This window comes from Podarcis filfolensis (genome assembly GCF_964270895.1).
Source record: "Podarcis filfolensis genome assembly, chromosome: 9".
Classification (NCBI taxonomy): domain Eukaryota; kingdom Metazoa; phylum Chordata; class Lepidosauria; order Squamata; family Lacertidae; genus Podarcis; species Podarcis filfolensis.
The window spans coordinates 63,736,438-63,762,256 of record NC_139610.1 but is presented as its reverse complement, the minus strand read 5'-3'; the positions used below and the strand labels follow the sequence as shown (position 1 = coordinate 63,762,256).

Here is a 25,819-nt window from a genome sequence, read left to right as displayed (position 1 = left end):
TGCCAGCATGAGTTTGACTAAACTGCGGGAGGCAGTGGAAGACAGGAGTGCCTGGCATGCTCTGGTCCATGGGGTCACAAAGAGTCAGACATGACTAAACAACTAAACAACAACAACAACAACAACAACAACAACAACAACATAGCACTTTAAACAATCATGGCTTCTGCCAAAGAATCCTTGTTCCTGATTCCTATTCCCCTTACAGAGTGACAGTATGGCATTCCCTGGGGAGAGGGATTGAGTGTTAAAACCACACTGGAATCACTGCTCACAGCTTGCCTAAGAGGGAATTCACTTCTTCAATGTTCCCTTCTCCTGCTCTTATTGCCATAGCATTTTCAAGGCTCTAGAATTGGATGTTGACATGTCAGAAACACAGGCTATATAGGGACATTGCCCACCATTTAGCTGTAACAGATCTCCCAGGTGTGGTGAAACGATTAGGAATTACACAACTTGCTCTTTTAATCCCCACCCCCTTAAAAGGGTTATGGCTGCCTAATTCTGTCCAGTGTGAAGCAGCAATGCAAATCATTCTGATGGAGTAGTTTAAAAATATGGTGGTTTGTTGTTGGCATCTGTCTGTCTCGGGAGACAACGGAAGAGTGTGCCTTCAGGGGTAAAGTCAAACTGTTGGAGAGTCACAGCACCTTTTGTGGCTGTAGAACAGAGCTTTCCAAACAGTGTGTCGCGACACATTAGTGTGTCAGCTGCAGTGTGTAGGTGTGTTGCACAAGCTCTCTTCCCGGGGCTGTAAAGGGGTTAGTTTAACCTCTGGTTTGCTAGTAAAACTGAATCACTGTGCCGCGAAACGATGCATGTCTGAAAGGTGTGCCACCAGCATGAAAAGTTTGGAAAGCTCTGTTGTAGAGACTGATATGTCAGAGACATGTTTTGTTGCAGCTGGGGCAGATGAAGGCATTTGGTTTTGCTGATGCAGATACGTCATGACATTTTCTCTCTCTGCGCTCCTCCCAGCAGTCATTGCTTCCCTGGCCACTGTTGAGGATGCACAACCTGACTGTCTGTCTCCAGGCACTGTGGTTGTCTGCAAGGGACTCCAATAAGGTGGGGTTGTTGCCAGCCTTCGGATGTAGATACGAAACTGGCAGAGCAGGCCACAAGGATGTGAAAGGCACTGTATTGCTCAAGGAAATTCTTTGACCATGGGAAAACATTTGTCAGAAGTCCAAAGGAGAAACTTATCTTAAGAATTGCAATAGGGCAGAGGTCGTCAAACTAAGGCCCGCGGGCCAGATACGGCCCACCGGGCTTGTTAATTCGGCCCGTGAACCTTGCAGACCCTGCCGCCCGCTCGGTCAGTCCCCGTGCTAAACAGGTGTGGCACAGAGGCCTCGCTGCACGGAGACCGACTTTCGTGATGCGGCATGGCTTCTGACTGGCTGCAGAAAGCTCCTGCAGCCAGTCCAAAGCCGTGGATGCCTCTGAGTGGGCAGTGATGCTGGCACGGCTTCTGATTGGCTACAGGAAGCTCCTGCAGCCAATCAGAAGCTGTGGACGCCTTTGGGTCCCTTCCTTCCCGCTGAGGTGGCTGAGCGGGAGGAAGCAGCAGCGGCGCGGAGGCTGCCCAGGCCAGCGGCATCTGGGTGCCACCCCTTCCTTCCCGCTAAGGTGGCCAAGTGGGAGGAAGGGGCCAAGCGGGAAGGAAGTGGCAGTGGCGTGGAGGCTGCCTCTGCTGCCCAGGCCAGCGGCATGGGTTCTGTGCCCCCCAAGACAGAAGACGCCGATGCTGCCGAAGACGAGGCAGCATTGGCAGCTGCTGCGTGAGTGGCATAGGTGAGGAGGCCTTTCAGGAGGGGGGTATGGCGATCGTACGGAGCCCCTGGTCGTCTGATGGACTATTGACCCAAACACCGCTAATACGTTGCCACCAACCAGGTCCTCCCCGGTAAATCACTTAGTCTCAGTCAGGTTCTTAAGTTAACAAAGAAGAGTGTAGTTTATTGCAAACACAAATAAACTTCAACTGCATTCAAAGCCTTGTTACTCTTTACCTTCTTAGTCTTGTTTTATCCTGTCTCTAACTCTTCTACCTCCCCTCACACAAGAACCAACTCCACTAACTGTCTCTCTATTTCCAAGTGACGGTCAACTGCTTTCCCAACTGCCTTTCCCAACCAACCAACCAACCAAAACTAACTAACCTCGGGCTAAGCCCTTTTATAAACAGGTAGGCTCCGCCTCTGGCTTTTCTATTGGTCTACCTATTAACCCTTTCTCTCCCCCTGTACAGACATTTCCAAAAGAACAGGCAAACGCCACAGGGGGGTGCTTTTGGGAGGTGGTGGGTCTGGCCCCCCACAGGTCTGAGGGACAGCGGACCTGCCCCCTCCTGAAAAAGGTTGCTGACCCCTGCAATAGGGTGTACAATAATGTTGCCCCTGCTAATCAGCTGTCAAAACAGCCCCACAACAAAGGCGTAAAGTTTATTCAAGGGCAAAATAAAGACATGCAGAAGCTTCCTTGTGCTGTTGTCCCACAAGGCTGCCTTTCTTAGAAATGAATGCCAGGCAGTTCAAGCAAACTCAAACAGAAGCAGCTTCGTTTAAGTGCAGCAAACAAGAAGCCCTCCTTACTCCTGGGTCTCCAGGTCTACACTTGCTTCCTCCTTCCCACCACATGATTTCCCCTCTTCCTAATCAACACATCTTTGCATGAGATTTTGTCTAAAAGACATATTTTTGCAAAGCAATTTCTTCTTACATCATGCATTATTGCATGCTGTTTTCAATCAGCTCATATTTTTTGTTGTTCACGGAAGGCAGGCAGAGAAAACTGTCAGGGCAGGACAGATCGGGATGGCCACTCCCAGGAATATGAGGGTAGAAGAGGGAGCCTGTAAAAATAAAAGAAGTAATAAAGCTTCCATATTAAGTGAGGCAAAAAAAATCTCTCCTTGAAAGAGGCTGCTGGCTGAAAGGAACTGGACTGAATTACAAGCTGTGGGGGCTGTAATATGAAATCTATTTGAGAAGCGGTGGAAGAGGGCTTGGGGTCAACAGACTCATTTTGTTGAGGGCATATTTACGGAGGGCCTTTGAATGACAAGGTCAAGGTAAAAAAAAGAAAAAGAGGGTAACCTATTATGTCCATGGACTGCTCTGGAAATGAGGGGAGCTGCTTCTAGTTTCCTCTGTGGACTTGCCTCATCAAAATATGAAATATTAGGGACTTTGGTCTCAGAGCTGCATCCAGAGTAGAGTTCTTGAGAGCTGTGACGTTCTTGAGCACCAGTCATGAAAGTTAAACATGGTAGACCTGGCAACTCTCTATCTTTCTATCCGCCACAAAAATAAGCTTTGTTCTAGTGAGAAAGCATATGGCTATATTTATTGTGACCCCATACAGCCTGAGCAAAAAAGGACTGTCATCCCTGGGGACTGACCCAGGGCTCCCACTAGGTGGTGTTAAAGCCAGCTTGTGGTTCCTGGATTTAAAAGACACATAAGGCATCTTTTATCCCGTGTGTTTTGTCTTTGGGCTTATCCACACTTAAATTTCCTTTGCTTACTTTTTTTTGGGGGGGGTCCAGAATTTCCCCCACAAAAATGCTTCTCTTGATGAAAACCCAAACTAATGTTTGCTCTGATTGAGCACTAAGGAGCGGGCTTTTGCAGGGCAAAAGCTCCAGGGCAAAAAACAACAACCAGAAAACCCCTATCTCACTTGGACACAGAGCTTTAAAGCTTGGTTTCCTGAGTCTAACTCTAAAATTTCCTAACTCTAAAATTCTATGGTTTGTGGTTTCTGAATGTTTTGAATAGACTCAATGCTTCTAGAGAGCTGGGGCAGAACAACTTTTGCAGGGTATCCAGACAAACATGGGCTTGTAAGCAACAGCAATTCTCTTTTCCTTTTCATACAGTGGTACCTCAGGTTACATATGCTTCAGGTTACATACACTTCAGGTTACAGACTCCGCTAACCCAGAAATAGTGCTTCAGGTTAAGAACTTTGCTTCAGGATGAGAACAGAAATCGTGCTCTGGTGGTGCGGCAGCAGCAGGAGGCCCCATTAGCTAAAGTGGTGCTTCAGCTTAAGAACAGTTTCAGGTTAAGTACGGACCTCTGGAACGAATTAAGTACTTAACCCGAGGTACCAGTGTACTTTGTTCTGAGTTCATAGCCTCACTGTACGCACAAAGGGCGCACACTACCCAAGGATAGCTACATAGGAACAGAGGCAGCTGCATTATACGTACCATTGGTCCATTTATAGCTCAGTTTTTACTCTGACCTAAGTCTAAACTTAATTCTTTCCTCTTAGGCAAAGATCACAAGATGACCTGGCTGGCAGCCAGATTCTGCGCCCAGATTTGTAGGCACAGATCATCCTCTAGAATAAAATAGCTTACTAGGGAAATGCTGAAGTCGCCCTTTGGGGTGCCTCAGGGTCAATTTTTATGGTAGCCCAAAGCTCAGTTGTATGGGTGTATGTATATATCTCAATTTTAACTCATGAGCTATTGCTGCAATCTGCTCTGATTGTATATTTTATCTTTATGAATGCTGTTTTTATTGTGTTATGTGAGCTGGTCTTTGACCATAATAATTATCTATCTATCTATCTATCTATCTATCTATCTATCTATCTATCATCTATCAGTCTATCATCTATCTATCTACTCTGACCAGCGGTGGCATTCCAGGTTTTCTGGCAGGTTTATCTCCCAGTTTCAGGTTGAAACTGGGACATTCTGCATGCAAAGCAGATGCTTATGACTTTCCTCTAAAGCTGTCCCAAACAGGTACATTTTGTAGCCCTGTTTGTAAAAGCAACAGCTTGCCATGGCTGCTGAATTGCACCCTTGAACTCGAAATCTGAAGGCAACCTTCCAGAAAGTTATGCCCTCTAGATATAGCTCCCATCATTCCAGACCCTTGCCCATGCTGCCTGGGGCCGATGGGAGCTTGAATCCAAACATGCACCATGCTAGAGAAGGCTGTTCTAAGGCCAGCTTTCACCCCACCTGAAGGCACACTCTTGACTGTTGACAGTTGGGTCATCTGGAAAAGATTAAAGGCAAAATGCTTCACTTAACAGTTCAGGACAGAATGTCGCTAGGCTAAGTATTTAGTTTCCTCCTCAGTACAGCCATTTTTTTTTTTTTTTTTAAGTGGTGTTCAGTATAAAATATCCACCTCATAAAAGTCCCCATTCATTGTGGAACCATAAACAGCTCACGAGGGAGATCTGGTGTCCAAAAGTTGGGTCCTGTTGCATGGAAAGCAGAAACCTGCTTTTAAGGGTTTGGTAGAAACTTCGGTTTCCTGAGGGAATTTGCATTGGAGGGAAAAGGCTAAGGGAAGTGAAGTGAACATCACCAAAGACTGCCTTTTTCAGATGTCCTGTGGGATTTTTTTGCCTGTGTTCCTTTGAACAGCAGCCCACCGTAATGTTTCACGACCTGCTACCAAAATCACACCCCCTCTACAGTTTCAAAAGTGGATTACGCGATGTTGCAGGGTGAGGATGCTGTTTGAGAAAGTGGAAAGTGACAAATAGTTTGTAAAAAATGACAGACTGCACCATGCAGCACACCCTCCTCTTTTGCCATGCCAACACTACCCACAAGCTATGCCCCGCCTCTTCCTGTCATACCAGGCGAATGGGAAGGAAAAGGGGGAAGACAGGGCAACCTGTGGGAGAAAATAGAGGGGAGAGATATCGAGGACCAGTGTGCAAGAAAGCAGGACGCTGCTGCAGTCCAGCAGGATCACAACTGGTGCACCATTCAGCTGATTTCTTTCTTTTTTTAAATATATTTTTATTATTTTCCTCCTTAAACAGCATTTTCAACATTGCAACACCAAACACAAAGACTTTCTGCTCTGCCGAGCATACGAATTCCCTCCTTCCCTTCAGTAGGTTTTCCACTTTCAAATCCAATCGTGCAGTTTAGATCTTTAGACTATTGTCCACATTGAAGGATTTATTTCAATCCTGCTAGTGTCTCCAGATTTTTGCAATTATTATTCAAATATACAATAAATTCACTCCAGTCCCTTTGGAATTTCTGATCGTCCTAGTCTCGAATTCTGCAAGTCAATCTGGCCAGTTCTGCAAAGTCCATCATCTTCGCCTGCCACTCTGCAATGGTAGGTACCTCCTGTAATTTCCACTTTTGGGCCAATAAAGTTCTCGCTTCAACTGTGGCGTACATAAATAGTCTTTGATCTATCTTCGCAGATTCCTCTCCCATGAAACCTAGCAAAAATGCTTCCGGTTTTTGGGGGAAAGTGTATCTAAACATCTTTTTTAGTTCATTATAGATCAATTCCCAGAATATTTTTACTTTATCACAAGTCCACCACATATGGTAGAAGTCACCGTCTGATTCTTTACATTTCCAGCATGTTTTATCTCTCGTTCTTCCGCCCCCCCCACCAGACACCCTTTTTTTAAATTAAAGATTTTCTTGATTTTCAAAAGTGTGTGCAATGTCTCTCTCTCGTATTTTATCTCTCTTCCATGTAACATTTTTACAAATCAGTTTCATTTGTTGAGACATTAGGAGGAAAAGGGGGAAAGAGGTGGAGGGGGGAAAGATGGGGTGGCGATGTTTCTATTTTACTTACTATAGGTAGGGTTTGGTGTCAGCGTTGCTTGTGCAGGTTCTCTGCTGTTCACTTGTGTTTCTTTGGTGGTGAGAGCAGTTGGGGTTGGCCTAGGGTGTGATTGTTCATTTGTGGTTGGCTGTGGTGGTCTTTGTTTTCATGTGTGAGTGGGTTGGGTGGGTGTTTTGAATCAGACTAGCCATATTGATTTGTATGCTGTTGGTGGATTTTTGTCGTCTTGTTGGGCTGTGTGTGTGTGATAAAGGGGAGCCATACAAGGGTGAAATGACTTCTTCTCTTTGTCCCTGCGTCAATTTCAGTTGATTGGTTAATTTTTATAGGAAGGCTGTTTCCCATACTATTTGGTACTATTGGTCCATTATCTCTCGTTCTACACATTTTAGCTAACTTTACTGGTGTCAAATACCATCTATGCATCATCTTCATTACATTTTCTTTTAATGCCATGCACGCTGTAAATTTCAAATTTTCATTCCACAATTTTATCCATGAATCAAACTCAATGTTATGCCCAAAATCTAGTGCCCGTTTTATCACCACTTCTTTCACTTCCTCATCTTTGGTAAACCATTCTAACAACAAATTGTACATCTTAGATAAAAGTTTACTTCTGCTTTCCAACAGATCAATTTGAAATCTTGATTTTTTGTTTTCAAAACCAACCTTCCTCTTATCGACATTAAATATGTCATTAACTTGATGATATTGCATCCATTCAGCTGATTTCTGTTTGGCAGATGGTTGACGCCCATGGATGTGCAATGGGTGGCTGGGGCTCAGAGACTTCCTTCTTGAGGCCAGTTCACATCTGGCCCTAGCCAGATATACCACTCTTTCAGTCCTTCTGCATATGGCAGCCCATTTTACATGTTTCGGCTACTATTGTAAATATCTGTAATGTTGACGTTTACACATACGGGCAAAACAACTTTCAGATTATTGAAAACTTTTCTTTTTAAAGAATTTTCTCAGCAACAGATTTCCCATACGAGGTTATCAATAGACGTTTATCACAGTAAATCTAATTCTGCAGAGAGCATAGATTATGCTGGCAGGCTCAACTGCACTGTTGACTGCAATTTTTTTTTTTAAAAAAAATAAGGGATAATTTGGAGAATGTGCTTTCTCAAATGCTATCAGCGCTGCCTGGGGCCACAGTCATCACGCTATCATGGCAGAAGAGTGCTATCACCCCATTGCAGAGTTTATTTTGTGATCCTCACCTCCAGTTAGGTTCATGGGATTCATGTCAGTGGGATTTGGGGTGTGTGTGTGGGGGGGGGAGATCAAACTCTATTTTCCAGGGACGGTCCTGGATTTACAGAAGCCTTCCTGGTTTCTGATTTGATTCTGGAATGTCCTAGTTTTGCTTAGGACGTCCCTATTTTCATCGGGAAAATGTTGGAGAGTATGGAGTTATGCGACCCCCGAGCCAAGGAGATATGTAACTATACAACCCTTAGAAGACATCTGAAGGCAGCCTTGTATAGGGAAGTACAGGGGTAGGCAACCTAAGGCCCATGGGCGGGAAGCAGCCCACGGAGGCTGTTTAACCGCCCCACGAGCCACCCCCGAACCGAGCCGCCCGCTCGGCGAGTCCCCGCGCCACGTTGCACTGATTTAGCTCTCTTCCGCGGCTCCAGACATTGCTTCTGCGCATGTGCAGATGCCGGAAATCAAGTCTGCGCAGGCGCAATTTTCGGCATCTGGGCATCTGCAGATGCAATTTCCGGCATCGCGCTGCGCCGGCCCGGCCCACAGAGGATCTCCATGGGAGTGATCCGGCCCATGCCCGGTAAGCCTTGCCAACCCCTGGGGAAGTATTTTAATGGATATGGTTTTCATTTATGTTGGAAGCTGCCTAGAGTGGCTGGGGCGACCTAGTCAGATGGGCAGGGTATTAATAATTATTATTATTATTATTATTATTATTATTATTATTATTATTATAGAATAGAGCACCCCCGTTTTCATTTGAGAAATGTTGCAAGGTATAGGAGAAGGACATTGGCAACAGTGCCAATATTGACATAGCTCTCTCTGTGTGTGAGCCCCTTCCGGTGTCCACCTTAAAACAGGCCGCAGATGGCAAAGGGTTTTTTGGTGGGAACAGGAGGCTCTTTTTGCCTGCATAAACATTTGCTTGCAGTATTTTTTTTAAAAACCCCCAAGTCCTGGTAATTAATTTTGTTATGCACCAGAAAGATTTGGTTTAGATGACTAAGGTTGCTAGGCTGCAACTCGGAGATTTCTTGTTGTCTACCCTTCAATATGCAGCTGGATCAGAAGACAAAGCAGCTGTGGTCTCTTAGCTTTCCCCCCGCCTCTTCCCTGCTTGCCTGGAATTCCAGCATTCCAACTATGGGCCATGGACACAGCAATGGGGTTGGGAGATGCCTTGGGTCTCTCATGTCCCAGTTCAGTGTCACGTTGCAAGGCAAAAGATGGACCCTCTAGGTTGTAATCTAAAGATAGGGGATGGAATTCAGTGAAGTTTTGCTCAGCTTAGACCAGGAATAGGCAAACTCGTCCCTCCAGCTCTTTTGGGACTACAATTCCCATCATCCCTGACCACTGGTCCTGTTAGCTAGGGATGATGGGAGTTGTAGTCCCGAAACATCTGGCGGGCCGAGTTGGCCTATGCCTGGCATAGATCCACTGAAATTAATGGGCCTAATTTAGCCATGCCCATTAATTTCAGTGAGTATACTCTGAGTCAAACTTAGTTGAATACCACCCAGGGTTTCTTCTTTGTTGGGGGTGAGAGGATTGGATAATTTCAGCTAACTTGGTTTGATGACTGAGCACACACATCAAAGAAAGGAAATGCACTTGGATGTAGAATTGGGAATTCTCAGCACTGTCTGTTTCGATAGCCTCAAGGTTTGAAAAGACTTGAACACACACACAGAGGCCACAAAGCGTGGGGTGCTGTGGAAGTTCTTCCACCGCTGTGTCCACAAAAGGCAAGCGAGAAATGGCAAAGAAAAAGCGAACCATTTCTTCGCTACATTGATGTCATGGATGAAAGATGCATCGGAGAGAAATTACTTTTTGTCATTGTTGCTCTCTTGCTTTAAAATACAACAGGCTTCTCAGTTCGCAGGGCCAGATCACCGACATCACTCCAGCCGTCCTCCTGCTCTGTCCTAATTCAATATGCAGGGATGATCTTACTTGAAAGTGGATTATAGGCTTGTAAATCTAATAGAGTATTTCCTATTTCCTCCTTGTGGTTTTTGCAGCAGCTAGGGCGCTTTCTGTTGAAGAGTGATGATTGACAATTGCACTGAAGAACCCCAGTGTTATAAGGAAAACACAGAGCTCAGAGCCCAAAGTGGGTTGCATATAAATACAAGAATTAGAATAAGATAATAAATTATTATTATTAGGGGCTTTCTTTTGCGTGTCCTAAATCTTCCAACAATTGGCTTCATTGCATGACCCCTGAGAGAGAGAGAGAGAGAGAGAGGGAGGAAAGCAAGCTTTCCTCTGTCCCCTTTCTCTACCCCATGCATAAGCTTGTCTCTCCCACCATATTTCTTCACCCTCCTGCAAATAGTCACTTTCCCCTTAAGCTAAAAAGCCTCAGATGCAGGGCCGGCTTCCCTATGAGGCAGACTGAGGCAGCCGCCTCAGGCGGCGGAACCCAAGGGGCACCTCCAGATGTGTCATCCACTGCTGCTACAGAAACAATGAGAAGCAGCTTGGCAGCTTCTGGATATTCCTGCCTCCTTGATCCGGGCCCGTCTTGGCTGATTAGGGAGTGTCCAGATGTTGCACGGACCGCCCTGGTTGAAATTATCAATTTGTCCCTTGACACGGGGACATTCCCAGGGGAACTGAAGGAAGCAGTGGTGTGTCCACTCTTAAAGAAAACTTCATTAGATCCCTTAGACCTATGCAATTACCGCCCAGTTTCAAATCTTCCATACCTGGGTAAGGTAATTGAGAGAGCGGTTGCTGAACAGCTTGGTAGGTTTCTGGAGGAAACATCGGCATTAGATCCATTTCAGTCCGGTTTCCGTCCTGGTTTTGGGACGGAGACGGCTCTGGTTGCCCTAACAGATGATCTCCGTAGACAACTGGATCGAGGCGGGTCAGGACTGCTGATCCTTTTAGATTTGTCAGCAGCCTTTGACATGGTCGATCATGATCTTCTGGACCACCGCCTCGCAGACGTGGGGATACAGGGCATAGCCCGTAACTGGTTGTGCTCTTTTATCTCTGGTCGGGGACAGAGGGTGGCACAAGGGAGGGAAATGTCGTCGCGCCACTCCTTGGTGTGTGGAGTGCCGCAGGGTGCAATTCTCTCCCCGATGCTTTTTAACATCTTTATGCGCCCCCTTGCCCAGATTATCCGGAGCTTTGGGCTGGGCTGTCACCAATATGCTGATGACACTCAGCTCTATCTGCTGATGGATGGCCACACCGACTCGGCCCCGAACACACTGACCAGATGCTTGGAAGCTGTGGCTGGATGGTTTCGGGGTATAAATAAAAAAATATTATTATTTATTATTATTATTATTATATTGTGAGAGCCCCACAAGATCACATGGAGGCCTCTGGAGGCCTCGCCGACGTCCTTGCCAGCAAGTCTTGGGAGTGGGGGGCTGAATGTAGTGCATGCCCAGGGCAGCACCTTTGCTTTTTGCCTCAGGCCGTGAAACAGGATGGGTGGTCCCTGCTCAGATGTAACCTGAGCAGGAGTTGCTTCAACTCCTTTGCCATCTTGGTTGTCCTTTTTTGCTACCATATAGTGGTACCTCAGGTTAAGAACTTAATTCGTTCTGGAGGTCCGTTCTTAACCTGAAACTGTTCTTAACCTGAGGTACCACTAGCTAATGGGGCCTCCTGCTCCCACCGGTGCACGATTTCTGTTCTCATCCTGGGGCAAAGTTCTTAACCCGAGGTACTATTCCTGGCTTAGCAGAGTCTGTAACCTGAAGCGTCTGTAACTTGCAGCATCTGTAACCTGAGGTACCACTGTATATGTATGTACATTCTTAAGGAAATCAACCCTGAGTGCTCACTGGAAGGACAAATCCTGAAGCTGAGACTCCAATACTTTGGCCACCTCATGAGAAGAGAAGACTCCCTGGGAAAGACCCTGATGTTGGGAAAGATGGAGGGCACAAGGAGAAGGGGACGACAGAGGACGAGATGATTGGACAGTGTTCTCGAAGCTACTAACATGAGTCTGACCAAACTGCGGGAGGCAGTGGAAGACAGGAGTGCCTGGAGTGCTGTGGTCCATGGGGTCATGAAGAGTCAGACACGACTAAACAACAACAAAATGTATCTACACACTGGACACATTAATACTCATTAATACTCAACTATCCTCAACCTGGAGGGTAATGCCAGCATTGCTCAGCTTCAGGTCTTCTGAGCATTCCAGCCTCCAAGCGGTATAAGTGCCACCTGGGAAAAGCATCATTTTTTATCAGAGCAATTGATGGAAGGCAGAAGCTGAAATTTTATTATTTATTTATTTCCTGGATTTATATACCGCCCGATACCCGGAGGTTTCAGGGTGGTTCACCAAAAAATCATGATACATAAAATCAAAATAAAAGCAATGCTCCAATAATACCCCCCCCCAAAAGAGCCACATTTTAAAAGGGTATGGGATGTTGATCAGGTCAACCAAAGCCCTGGTTAAAAAGGAACCTTGGGGAGAGCATTCCACAGATGGGGAGCCACTGCAGAGAAGTCCCCGTTCTCGTGTTGCCACCCTCCGCAACTCTCGAGGAAGGGGCACACGAAGGAGGGCCTCAGAAGATGATCTCAGGGTCTGGGTAGGTTCATATGGAAAGAGGTGATCCTTGAGGTATTGCGGTCCTGAGCCATTTAAGGCTTTATAGGTCAAAACCAGCACTTTGAATTGGGCCCGGAAACTAATTGGTAGCCAGTGCAGTCGGACCAGGATCGGCCAGAATGAAATGCTTTGCTATAGCCATTTTAAATTTCTGTTAGGCATGTCACTGGTTTTAGTGATTAAATACATGCTACCACAATCCAGAGCAAACTTGTCTGAAGTTCTGTTTGAGGATTTCTATGTCTACCTAAAACTCTATGTTGCAAGCTCAGCATTTCTAATAATACCCCCCTACCCCATTGCTTGCCTCCGAAAATTGGGGATGCTACGGAATGTTTCATCAATCAAACCCACTCAGATCCCAACCAAATCTTTTGTAGACTGTTTCTGTTCAATGCATATTTATTGGTTCAGCAAAAAAGTAGGTGAGCCTCTCTGATTAACCATGTGAAGTATCTGGGACGGCTTCAACTGGCGTACAATTTTAGATAAACACTCAAGGCATATGTTTAAAAATTCAGAAAGCCGTCATAACATTTCACAGGCTACACATTTCAGGCTGTTTTGAAAAATCTTCATTTCTGAAAGGGAAGACAAGACTTGTAAGAGCTGGAAGGAAGGTTCAGCCTATATTTTAAATCTCAAATGTATAACAGTTGATGATTCTCCCCCCACCAAGTATTTGTATTATTTTATTTTTTTCAGATTTAGCTTTTTCGTGAGGTTTAGATTTAGCTATTTTGTGAGGAGGCGGCAGAACTTTATTAAATGGCAGCGCACAGTTCTTTATAAAAATGACAAAACAATCACAACAAAAAGAAAACAAACAATAAAATCGCACGGCTAAAAATTGATTTTCGACTGTGTCAGCTTCCGCATGTGCAACTAACTGTAAAAGTTCTTGAAGAAATCCAGTCTGTTTTTATTGTAAGTCGCCATGAATCACTTTTGTGGAAAATATAACAAATTGATAATATAACAGTAACAATAATATTTTACCAATAGAAAAGAAATATTACCGACCAGTTTTTCTTAAATTCTTTTTTCTTGCCTTTTAAAATAAAGTCAAGTTGCAAAAAGCAAGATTGTAATGTGCGCACACAAGTCATTAGCAGTCAATTCAATATGAATAAAGTAATATCACAATGAATAAAATAAAATCACATCTGTGTAGGTCACCAAATGTTTGCCTAAATGAAAAGGGTTCCGCTGCCCCCTAAAACCACTAGTTAGGTAAAGGATGCCTGGACGGTTAAGTCCAGCCAAAGTTAACTAAGGGGTGTGGCACTCATCTTGCTTCAGGCCGAGGGAGCCGGCGTTTTCCACAGACAGCTTTCCGGGTCATGTGGCCAGCATCATTAAACAACTTCTGGCACAATGGGACACTGCGACGGAAACCAGAGCACACAGAAACACTATTTACCTTCCCACCACAGTGGTACCTATTTATCTACTTGCACTGGTGTGCTTTCGAACAGCTAGGTTGGCAGGAGCTGGGACAGAGCAATGGGAGCTCACTCAGTCGCGGGGATTCGAACTGTCAACCTACCGATCGGCAAGCCCAAGAGGCTCAGTGGTTTAGACCACAGGGCCACCCGGTTTATCTGGAAAAGAAATTCCACACCATAGGGAGAACTGGCAAGGGATTCTTTGTCCTGTGCTCTGATGGACCCATAGGCAAAAATCACCTCCCCCCACACAAAGTGGGGAGCGCTACCTGCTGTTTGAAAAGTTTGCTTTGATTGTGCCCCTGCCCCACCTGAATGTGCTCCATCTCTCTCTCCATCCTATTTTTCTAGGCAGCTGAAAAAACAGAATCTTCGTTTTCCTTTGCATAACACAGAATCCCATTGTTTTGAAGTACGAAACTTGCAATGTGTGTGTGCAAAATAAAGCAAGAAAGGGCAGGTGGGGGGCATCAGACCTAGAGCCAAGAAATGCTCTTAAGCCCTAACTTGCCAGAGGTAAACTTCGTGCCTTTGCAATACAAAGGAGCAGGCAAATCCTGTTTACTGATTGTTTGAATTAAACTAATCTGGATTTGCCTTGAAGAGACTTGCCTTCCTCAACCAGAGCACCTGGGTTTTCAAAGGAGAAGTTATGCTTCATTTCAAACGCAAAACAACATTTAACTATCTGCAGACCTAGATATCCTTGCATTTTTCATATGTGGCAAATTCAGGGTGGATTGTTCCAATTATAAAGAACGCAAGAATGAGTCCTTCTGGATCAGAACCAGAGATGCACCTGGTCTAACATCCTGTTTTCAGAGTGGTCAACCAGATGCATATGGGAAGCTCACAAGTAGGAACTGTGTGCAAGAGCTGTCCGGATTATTTGCTAGAAACTGCAAAAACACATACTATACAGAAAATACAAACTGCATAGAGCTTCACAGCAATAAGTGATGTGACAGGGAACCAGGCAGAGGGCCTCCTCAGTGGTGGCACCCTCACTGTGAAACATCCTCCCATCAGATGTCAAAGAGATAAATAACTACACAACTTTTAGAAGATACTTGAAGGCAACCTTGTATCAGGATGTTTTCAATTTTTGATGTTTTATTAGGTTTTTATATGTGTTGGAAGCTGCCCAGAGAGGCTGGGGCAACCCAGCCAGATGGGCAGGGTAAAATTGAATTATAATTATAATAATTATTTTATTGCAACACACAACAGCACTCTCTCCACTGTGGTGTAGTGGTTAAGAGTGGTAGTCTTGTAATCTGGTGAACCGGGTTCGCTTCCCCGCTCCTCCAAATGCAGCTGCTGGGTGACCTTGGGCCAGTCACACAGTTCTGAAGTCTCTCAGCCTCACTTACCTCACAGAGTGTTTGTTGTGGGGGAGGAAGCGAAAGGAGAATGTTAGCCGCTTTGAGACTCCTGAAGGGGAGTGATAAAGTGGGATATCAAATCCAAACTCTTCTTCTTCTTGTGATTCCTAGCAGCTAGCTCCAGCCGTGTTAAGTAGAACATAGTGGGTCAATGATTACAAGCCAGAATGGCTATTTATTTTTCTAGTTCACTTTAACAGTCAAAGTGCGATGTGAGCAAATATCTAGGCTGATAGTGAGCTTCTTGTGAAATGGTTATGTCATTGCATGTTCAGTTTTTACTATACCGTTGTAAAAACTCTCTCTGGAAATCTTCTTGGGTAGAACAGTAAATCTTGGCCACAGTATCGGTTAATTGTACGATTCATTCGCAAAGATCACCTCAACTTCTGTTCTTAATGCCGTATTGTTTTTAATATTTGATTGGGAGCCGCCCAGAGTGGCTGGGGAAACTCAGCCAGAAAGGCGGGTATAAATAATAAATTATTATTATTGTTACAGTAACTTTGGCGTAAAAAAAAGCCAGTGACCCCCTCCTCAATGTCAGACTATAACTATCATCATCTCTGACCACTGACCCTGCTGGCTGGGGCTGATGGGAGCTGAAGTCCAGATACACCTGTATGGCCACAGTTACCCCACTCCTGTGTGGAATCTAGACACACAAATAAAAAAAAATTGTGAAAACGCTTTTTTTAAAAAAACAACTTTTGGAAAATGTATTGAATTTGCCATAGCTCACCATCACCATCTAGTGTCAAATTTGTATAATGCACTTTACAACACACTTAAAACGTTTTATTTTTCATCTGTGTAGCTGAGTCCCTGATTTGCACCGCCCACAGTCATTTACACAATTTGCTCATGCAGTTGATCTACCTACCATTTTAATCTCAATTAAACAGGGAGAGGGAGTGCTTTCAAATGACGGGAAATAGGATTATTACATTGCTCAACATGGCAAAAGAAGCCTTTGACAGCTCCTTCCCTTAGAGGAACAGATTTCAAGTTGGCGTTGTTCTTTATAGTTACACCGGTGGCGTGTTAAAAGAGCAGCGTTTACAGCTGAACAGGATGAAACTGACAAGACCATATGTCTTTCCCTGTCTTCAAGGTTACTTCTGTTTTCAAGTGAGGTTCTGACAATGTTATCCCTTCTTAAGGCTTCAGCAGCAGCGGCAGTTGGAGATTAAAATCTTAATGAGCATTTAATTGTCAGTTACCAGACTCGACTAGAAAGGAATTTCCACCTATATTGTATTAAAAAAAAAAGATAAAATTAATTTGCAATAGTTTCACCAGTAAGGACTAATTTAAAGAAGAATACTTGGAAGGTAATTTAATGATCAGCAGTTTTAACTAGGGCTGTGAATGGCTTTCCCAATGTGACTTGGGAACCCAATCTGGTGGTTCTGAATTGACCCTGTTCTGACACAGGACAATTTGTGGTTGACCCAATCTGGATCCAGGACACTGGCCAAATATAGAACCTCAGAGTGCAGATAATAAATAAACTCAGGTCCAGGAGGAGGGGTAAATATGGCCCTCTAGGCTTCTTTGTTTGGCTCTCAGAACTCTCCCTTAGCCCCACCCACTCTTCTCAGGCCGCACCTTCTTGAGTGTTTTTGCCTGGCTGCAATGTCTCCTTTAGCTCTCACAATGCCTTTTGCTTCTCTGGATGAAGGATGGAGAAAGGACCATGAGTTTATGCAAAAACTAGCCTACTGCACAAAGGCAAAAACTGCACTAGTTGCTCCACCCATTTGTGTCACTGGCCCTAGACACCAATGAAGGTTCCCTATCCCTGCTGTGCATGCATTTTTGAGGTCTCTGCCCCCCTACATCCCATCTTCCCTTTCTAGGGTGGCCAATTGGATGGCATGGTGATGGTGGAAATGACCAGATCTTCTCCTGCATCTTTAGCAGTGGCTCGATCTGAAGCAGTGGCGTAGCGTGGGTTGTCAGCACCCGGGGCAAGGCAAGTAATTTGCACCCCCTAACCCGTGGATTTGCGCCCCCTAACCTGTGGATTTGCGCCCCCTAACCCTAACCCCCAGATGTTGCGCCCGGTGCGGCCGGCCCCCCCTGCACCCCCCACGCTACGCCACTGATCTGAAGACATCAGCTAGCACAAGGGCTTCCAAACTTGGGTCTCCTGCTTGTTTTTGACTACAATTCCTATCATCCCAGACCACTGGATCCTGCTAGTTAGGGATGATGGGAGTTGTAGTCCAAAAACAGCTGGAAACCTAAGTTTGGGAAAACCTGAGCTAGCACAATATGGCAATATGTATTATCAGGGGCTGATGGCTGTCAGAGAAAGCTGCTGTTAAAAGTACAGGAGGAAGGGGCTATAAAACATCTGGTAATCGCAATTGCCCAGTAGTGATGTATGGAAGTGAGAGCTGGACCATAAAGAAGGCTGATCGCCGAAGAATTGATGCTTTTGAATTATGGTGCTGGAGGAGACTCTTGAGAGTCCCATGGACTGCAAGAAGATCAAACATCTCCATTCTGAAGGAAATCAGCCCTGAGTGCTCACTGGAAGGACAGATCCTGAAGCTGAGGCTCCAATACCTTGGCCACTTCATGAGAAGAGAAGACTCCCTGGAAAAGACCCTGATGTTGGGGAAGATGGAGGGCACAAGGAGAAGGGGACGACAGAGGACAAGATGGTTGGACAGTGTTCTCAGAGCTACCAACATGAGCTTGACCAAGCTGTGGGAGGCAGTGGAAGGCGGGAGTGCCTGGCATGCTCTGGTCCATGGGGTCACGAAGAGTCGCACACAACTAAACAACAATCCCAATTGCGGTTTGTCAGGGGTTGAGCAATCCTGTTTATGTAGCTCAAGATCAAGCTTGAGCCCAAGCCAAAGGGTTGTTGACCCCCTTTCAGGTCAGAATAGATGTTTGCTGGGCTCCATTTGTTCAGAAGTCAGGCCACCCTTCTCCCCTCTCACCCCTGATAATCTTACTTCTTAGAAACTCCCTCACCCTTCCCACTCTGACGATCTCCCTTCACAACAGAACAAGGCAATCAGCTATAATAATACTAATAATTTTATTATTTATACCCCACCCATCTGTCTGGGTTTCCCTAGCCACTCTGGGCAGCTTACAACATATCTAAAAACATAATAAAAGCATCAATCCTTTAAAACTTCCCTAAACAGGGCTGCCTCAGATGTCTTCTAAAAGTCAAATAGTTGTTTATTTCCTTGACATCCGCAGGGAGGACTCTAGTACTGAGAAGTCCCTCTGCCTGTTTCCCTGTAACGTTGCTCCTCACAGTGAGGAAACTAGCAGAAGACCCTCGGAGGAGGACCTTAGTGTCTGGGCAGAACGATGGGGGTGGAGACGCTCCTGGGTATACTGGGCCGAGGCCGTTTAGGGCTTTAAAGTTCAGCACCAACACTTTGAATTGTGCTTGGAAACATACTGGGAGCCAATGTAGGTCTTTCAGGACCAGTGGTATATGGTCTCAGAGGCCACTCCCAGTCACCAGTCTAGCTGCCACATTGTGGATTAGTTGTAGTTTCCGAGTCACCTTCAAAGGTAGCATTGCAGTAGTCCAAGCGGGAGATAACCAGAGCATGCACCACCCTGGTGAGACAGTCTGTGGGCAGGTAGGGTCTCAGCCTGTGTACCAGATGGAGCTGGTAGACAGAATTGACCTCCATGGACAGCTGTGAGTCCAAAATGACTCCCAAGCTGCGCACCTGGTCTTTCAGGGGCACAGTTACCCCATTCAGGACCAGGGAGTCCCCCGCTCCCGCCCGCCCTCTGTCCCCCCAAAACAGTACTTCTGTCTTGTCAGGATTCAACCTCAATCTGTTAGCCACCAACCATCAGCCAACCGCCTCTGTCAGCAAATGAATGAGCACAGGTGGCACGATGATCCATTAGTCCTCCCGTATGGAACACCTGCTGCAATTTCCTTTGTAGTTACAACTTGGCGACAGCTGGTCTCGTAACAGTTTCACTCTGTGGAGAAGAGACGCCTGGTATGCGGCTGAAATAAAAATGGATGCGTCTGCCAAGCCTTCGATTGAGTTGTCCTCTCCCCACGAGGCCTAGGACTCAAAGACCTTTTGCAAAGTTGATGTGAAGTTGCAGGCACTTAGAACCTTTGAAGGTCAAGCTCAGGCATTAAGGATTTTGTACACTTGTAGGTCTAAGCTAGTGAGTTTCAGTGTCTCATCTTGAATTTCTGGTCCTACTCTTGGGTTTTTAACAACTGTCTGGCGCAGAGAAATTAAGTGGATGACCTATTTGTCCATCATTTTGGGTGCTTCCAAACGGGGGCTTAATATTGTAAACAGGTTGTTTGAATGTCACAAACTAGGAGAAATCGCAGGAACTTGAGATGGGAGGGGTGAAAAGGTGGGGGGGCGATATTTCATGCTGATGGACAGCTTTTCATCACAATGAATTATTTTTCAGGGCACCACAGTCTCAGTGATTTGCAGAGGAGAATAAAAACTATTTATTTTTGTTTTCTGCATGGATCTATGCTTTCCTCAATCAGCCCTGAGTGCTCACTGGAAGGACAGATCCTGAAGCTGAGGCTCCAATACTTTGGCCACCTCATGAGAAGAGAAGACTCCCTGGAAAAGACCCCGATGTTGGGAAAGATTGAGGGCACAAGGAGAAGGGGACGACAGAGGACGAGATGGTTGGACAGTGTTCTCGAAGCTACCAACATGAGTTAGACCAAACTGCGGGAGGCAGTGGAAGACAGGAGTGCCTGGCGTGCTCTGGTCCATGGGGTCACAAAGAGTCAGACACAACTAAATGACTAAACAACAACAAAAAATGATTTCCTCTGTGCATGCCAAATGGGCAGATCACACCCCCCCCCCCCAGGAAGAAGAGACTGTATCTCCAAATAGCCACTGTGGGGCAGAAGCCCACTCCCCATCAGTGAGCTTTGGTGTAACACAGTGGGGGAAATCAGACATCCTAAGGTTTCCTGAATCCCATACTTCTTCCTGCCCCACAAGCCACCTGTTTACTAGCTCCATCTGGTACGCAGGCTGCGACCCTATCTGCCCATGGACTGTCTCACCAAAGTGGTGCATGCTCTAGTTATCTCCCGCTTGGACTACTGCAATGTGCTCTACGTGGGGCTACCTTTGGAGGTGACCCGGAAACTACAACTAATCCACAATGCAGCAGCTAGACTAGGAGCGGCCGCCGAGACCATATAACACCGGTCTTGAAAGACCTACATTGGCTCCCAGTACGTTTCCAAGCACAATTCAAAGTGTTGGTGCTCCCCTTTAAAGCCCTAAATGGCCTCGGCGCAGTATACCTGAAGGAGCATCTCCACTTCCATTGTTCTGCCCGGACACTGAGGTCCAGCGCCGAGGGCCTTCTGGCTGTTCCCTCGCTGCGAGAAGCCAAGTTACAGGGAACCAGGCAGAGGGCCTTCTCGGTAGTGGCACCCGCCCTGTGGAACGCCCTCCCGCCAGATGTCAAAGAGAACAACTACTACCAGACTTTTAGAAGACATCTGAAGGCAGCCCTCTTTAGGGAAGCTTTTAATGTTTAACAGACTACTGTATTTTAATACTTTGTTGAAAGCCACCTAGAGTGGCTGGGGAAACCCAGCCAGATGGGCGGTATATAAATAATAAATTATTATTATTATTATTATTATTATTATTATTATTATTATTATTATTATTAATGCTTTAGTTGAGATTCCTGCATTGTGGAGGGTTAGACTCAATTGTATGATTTTATGAACCCCACCCTTCTGTGATTCCTATTGTACCATCCAGGAATGGCATTGTCTGCTGTTGTGAGAGAACCACTGGCAGCTATCCTTCTGAAATTTGTCAGGCTTCATCCCTTCAGAAAGGGTGACGATGTCTGCAAATTGAATCCAGTTATGGAAAACATTCAAAGCATTACAGACTTCTCCTTGGTTTAAATGGTTCAATATCAAATTTTAAAGTGGCCCTGCACAAAACACCTGGATGTATCTGCTAAGGGGGCTGCTATGGCTGAAAATTTAATCCAGTTGTCTGAGGGTGGGAGGCTGCAGCTAATTTTAGATTTTAGAAAAACTCTTACAATGTCATAGAATCATAAAACTGTAGAGTTAGAAGGGAAGAAGAAGAAGAAGAAGAAGAAGAAGAGTTTGGATTTGATATCCCGCCTTTCACTCCCTTTAAGGAGTCTCAAAGCGGCTAACATTCTCCTTTCCCTTCCTCCCCCACAACAAACACTCTGTGAGGTGAGTGGGGCTGAGAGACTTCAAAGAAGTGTGACTGGCCCAAGGTCACCCAGCAGCTGCATGTGGAGGAGCAGAGACGTAAACCCGGTTCTCCAGATTATGAGACTACCGCTCTTAACCACTACACCACACTGGTCATTAGTCCAACCCCCTGTGACGCAGGAATATTAGCTAAAGCACCCATGACAGATGGCCATCCAACATGTGCTTAAAAACCTCTAAGGAAAGAGAGTCCACAAAATTTAGGGGCTGAACAGACATTTGGAGTTTCAGGAATAGTATGTGAGCAGTACACAATTTTGGTCAAAAGCTGAAAAGGATGTGCTTTAAAAGTGCTTAGCTTTTGCCAGATCATACAAATCATCTTTATAAAATTTGTTGGTACCCAAAAAATTGAATTTGGGGTTTTTTAGCTGGAATATATGAAAAGGATGTAATCAAAAGTCCTGTGGTCAATAAGGACTTGTTATTTTCCATTACAAAAGTGCTCCAGAAGCACATGGGAATTCCTTACTGCAATGTTCATTATGACAGCAGGGAAGTCCCTGAGCACTACCCTTTCCATGGAGATACATGTGTGTGTGTGTGTGTGTGTGTGTGTGTGTGTGTGTGTGTGTATACCTGACAAATCCTGCAGCAAAGTCCAATCTGTGTTTCTTTAATAAGTTCACCTGACATTCATAAAGCATGCTGCCAAGTAAACATGCGCAAGCTTTCAGCCCAAGGATAATTTCCAAGTACATTTCAAGAAAAACCCAGCTGGCAGTCTTACTCTGTGATTATGGGATGAAAAGACAGTATTCTGGAGCAGAGAGGTGCATGTTTACACAATGTGTCTACTGTATTTTGTGCAGAGGGCACAGGTTATATTTGAGACAGCCAGATGCAATCCGTTGTCGATCAGAGTTGAAGATGGTGGCTGCTGAATAGCTGTCTTCAGACAATATACATTTGATTTTTAACTAGAGCTCAGCATCTACCTTTGATGGTTTTCCCTTTTTCTTTTCTGTTAATTTTTTTTATACATAAAATCATCTGTGTGTGCTCTTTGTATTAAGCCCCCCGCACTCCTTAGCTGAATTAAAATTGTCTGTCTGCGGCGAGATGAGACAATATGAAGAATTCGGAGGGATTACAGTAATTATTCAAAATTGCATTGTGGAAAGGTAAACAGCCCCAAACAGCTGTTGGGACAAGTTATTCAGGTGCTTGTTTTTTTTCCACTTTTGAGCAAGGGGAAAAGAAGAAGAAGAAGAAGAAGAAGAAGAAGAAGAAGAAGAAGAAGAAGAAGAAGAAGAAGAAGAAGACAGCCCATTTTGTTGTTGCCAAGTCAAACGTGTGAAGGCTGTGAAAAACGGGAGAGTCTATTTAAGGGAAACAATTGGCAGGGTATCTGAATCAAGGAGCTCCTCTCAGTGGGACAAGGCAAGATGAACATTCCAGGGCATCGTAGTAAAAAGACACGATGGTTTGAATGTACAGAAGACAGGGTTAGGGGGAAGCTGATTTCTCTGCCCTCTTCACTGCCCTGCAGTCCTTGAAAAGACTCCTTCAAGGAATGTGGGAGCCAGAGATGCCAACTTGAATAAAATATCCCTCCCCCCAATAATCAATGACAAGACATGGGACATGCACACCATTTGAATGGCAATGCCCATCAACTTTGGGGGACTCTGGGCCCCCTCAAATATTTTATTGGGGTGGCTAAAGGGACCTCAGCCCCTAGGAGTTGGCTCCTATGGTGGGACCCTCTGAATGGCTTTGGTGTGAGGTAGCGCGGAACATGGAAGGAGGGAGGTGGAGGTGACATCTTCTGTTTTGGGGAAAGTCTCTTCCACCTGATTTCACAGTATCCCCCCCCCTTTCCCTCTCAGCTCCCCATATCGCTGTTGGGATATAGTTCCATTCCACCTTAAAAGGGAACAGGCATGACTGCTGTGTGTCACATGCCTGTTTACTTCCAGCACTTGCTGGGAACTTCCGTTTGTATATTGCTTTTGCTTTTAGCTGTTTTGCTGGAGACGAAGGGAAGCAGACATGTTTTCCTTTGTTCCTGAACTATGCTGAATAAAATGCCGTAGATAATGTTTACACATGGCTCTGTCCGCCTCTTCCGTTGCGAGAAGATTTATTCACTCTGCTGATAGAGCGTGCACGAGTCTCTAAACGTATCTGAAGCTCGTGTCGCTGTTTGATGCTGTTCGAAGGGAGACCGGTGATCGCCCAGCTGCCGGCCGGTGGCTGGAGCCAGCTGGGGGCCTGCCTGATGCCCCCATCTCCCCGGCAGTATCCCAAGATGCATTTCTCTTCAGCCAGTTCTGTTTCTATAAATGTGAGGTTGAATGTCTTACGCAGTTAAACATGTCAGCTGGAAAAAAGAGACACTCTTGCGCATTCCCATATCCATGCAGTTGGGGGCAGTGTTGCTTGGGGGGGCATGGTCTCTTTGCCAGAAGTGAGAGATCCCTCCCCCAATGCCTGGCCTTGCACTCTCTGCAGCAGGGTTAGCCAATTTAACCACATTGTAACCCTCCAGACATTGCTGGACTACAACTCTTATCATCCCTGACCATTGGCCGTGCTGGCTGGGGCTGATGGGAGTTGTAGTTCAACGGCATCTGGAGGGCACCCCATTGGATGGCCCTGCTCTAGAGCCAGCCCAGGCTTCAAAGCTGCAAAGGCCAAGTTTAAACAGATGTTAGCTGTGACCTCCACCACTTCATATGCAATAAGCTATAAACAGCTTTCCTGCTAGCACTTCCCCTCTTAAAATATTTGCTTTTGCCAGAGGGTGTTGCTGTAGCGTTTAGGAGGAATGCAGGTCCACAAAGCCGTGATTGCTCTTTAGTGCTCTGGTTTCCCCCCAGCAGTTTACTTTTCCACCCACTTTTCAAGGGATCCAATATTTGTATGTCTCTTCTCATCACCTGGAGAGTCATCAGCTACTGCTGTGCCTTCATTACTTTTTTGGACAACCATTTCTAGGACAAATCTTGACCGTGCTCTCACAAACCTCCTTCCTTGAGCAAAGGCACACCATTTGTGGGAGTCAGGTGTGTACCAGTTGAAATTATTTCTTATATAGTGCTACCTTGGGTTAAGTACTTAATTCGTTCCGGAGGTCCGTTCTTAACCTTAAACTGTTCTTAACCTGAAGCACCACTTTAGCTAATGGGGCTTCCTGCTGCTGCCGCGCCGCCGAAGCGCGATTTCTGTTCTCATCCTGAAGCAAAGTTCTTAACCTGAAGCACTATTCCTGGGTTAGCGGAGTCTGTAACCTGAAGCGTGTGTAACCTGAGGTACCACTGTAATCCCACCAAATGGCCACAGTAATGTTTTTCTCTTGCTGCTGATGCTCACCTCAATCATTCTCGACCGTTCAAAGCCCTGCCCACAACCCCCAGGAAGATGATGTAAACCGGAAAGAAATCTCTGGGATAGCTTAATTGGCAGAGCATGAGGCTGTTAATTTCAGGGGTGTGGGTTATCAAGCCCCAGGTTGGGCAAAAGAACTGCCTGCATTGCAGATGGTTGGAACAGACAACCTTTGTGGTCCCTTCCAACTCTGTGATTCTGAAGGATTTTATTGCTGCTGTCATCCTAGTACAGGGATAGGGGAACCTGTGGTCCTCCACATGTTGCTGAACAACACCTTCCATCATCTCTGGTCACTGAGTTATGTTCCCTGGGATTGATGGGAGCTGCATCTCATTCAGCAACATCTGAGGTTAGTCACCTCTGTCTTTATGCATTACTGTTGTGTTTTAAAGTCCGTTGTTCTGGCTGATCTGTGATCATAATAAATATTAGATTGGAAAGTGCATCGCCAAAGAAATGTGGAAGATACATATTGAATTTATAAATGGTGGTGATGGTGATAATGATAATGATGATAATACAGAAATAATAATAGTGCTGCTACACCAACTTCCCACCCTCTTTTCTCCTCTGCCCCTCCCAAAATTTGCTTCACTGGCAAACCGCTTACCTGTCAATCATTTAGTGGAAGAATAATGTTCCAAGAATAACAGAGAGAGGAAAATTCACTTAGGTGAATGTTTTACTAAAACATGTCCATCTCTTATTCAGATCATCTTCATATTATTTGTAGCAGGCATCAACTGGTAATGCAATCATTTTTTCAGAGATGAGATTTGGCAGGGAGACGGTCCGAGATTATTTTTGCAAGGAGTGTCCCTCTTTTAGTTACGTGGCAAGTCTCTAAAAACTGGTAACTAGATCAGGAAGGAGCTTTTGTGCAACTTTCCTTTCATGATATCCTCTCAATGCCATTGCTGTTCAGCGTCAAGGTGACC

At 45.5% G+C, this 25,819-nt stretch overlaps 1 protein-coding gene across 2 annotated transcripts in view; it reads left to right on the top strand.

Moving 5' to 3' along the window:
• Positions 1-1,664: 1,664 nt before the first annotated feature.
• ARHGAP24 (Rho GTPase activating protein 24) overlaps positions 1,665-25,819 on the top strand; it is a 399,589-nt gene continuing 375,434 nt past the window's right edge. Inside the window, exon 1 of one of the 2 annotated variants that reach the window (XM_083571255.1) lies at positions 1,665-1,800. The gene's annotated coding sequence lies outside the window, so the exon portion shown is untranslated. Of the gene's footprint in view, positions 1,801-2,132; positions 2,195-25,819 lie in introns of those variants that run through there. The other variant, XM_083571256.1, reaches the window with a different exon arrangement.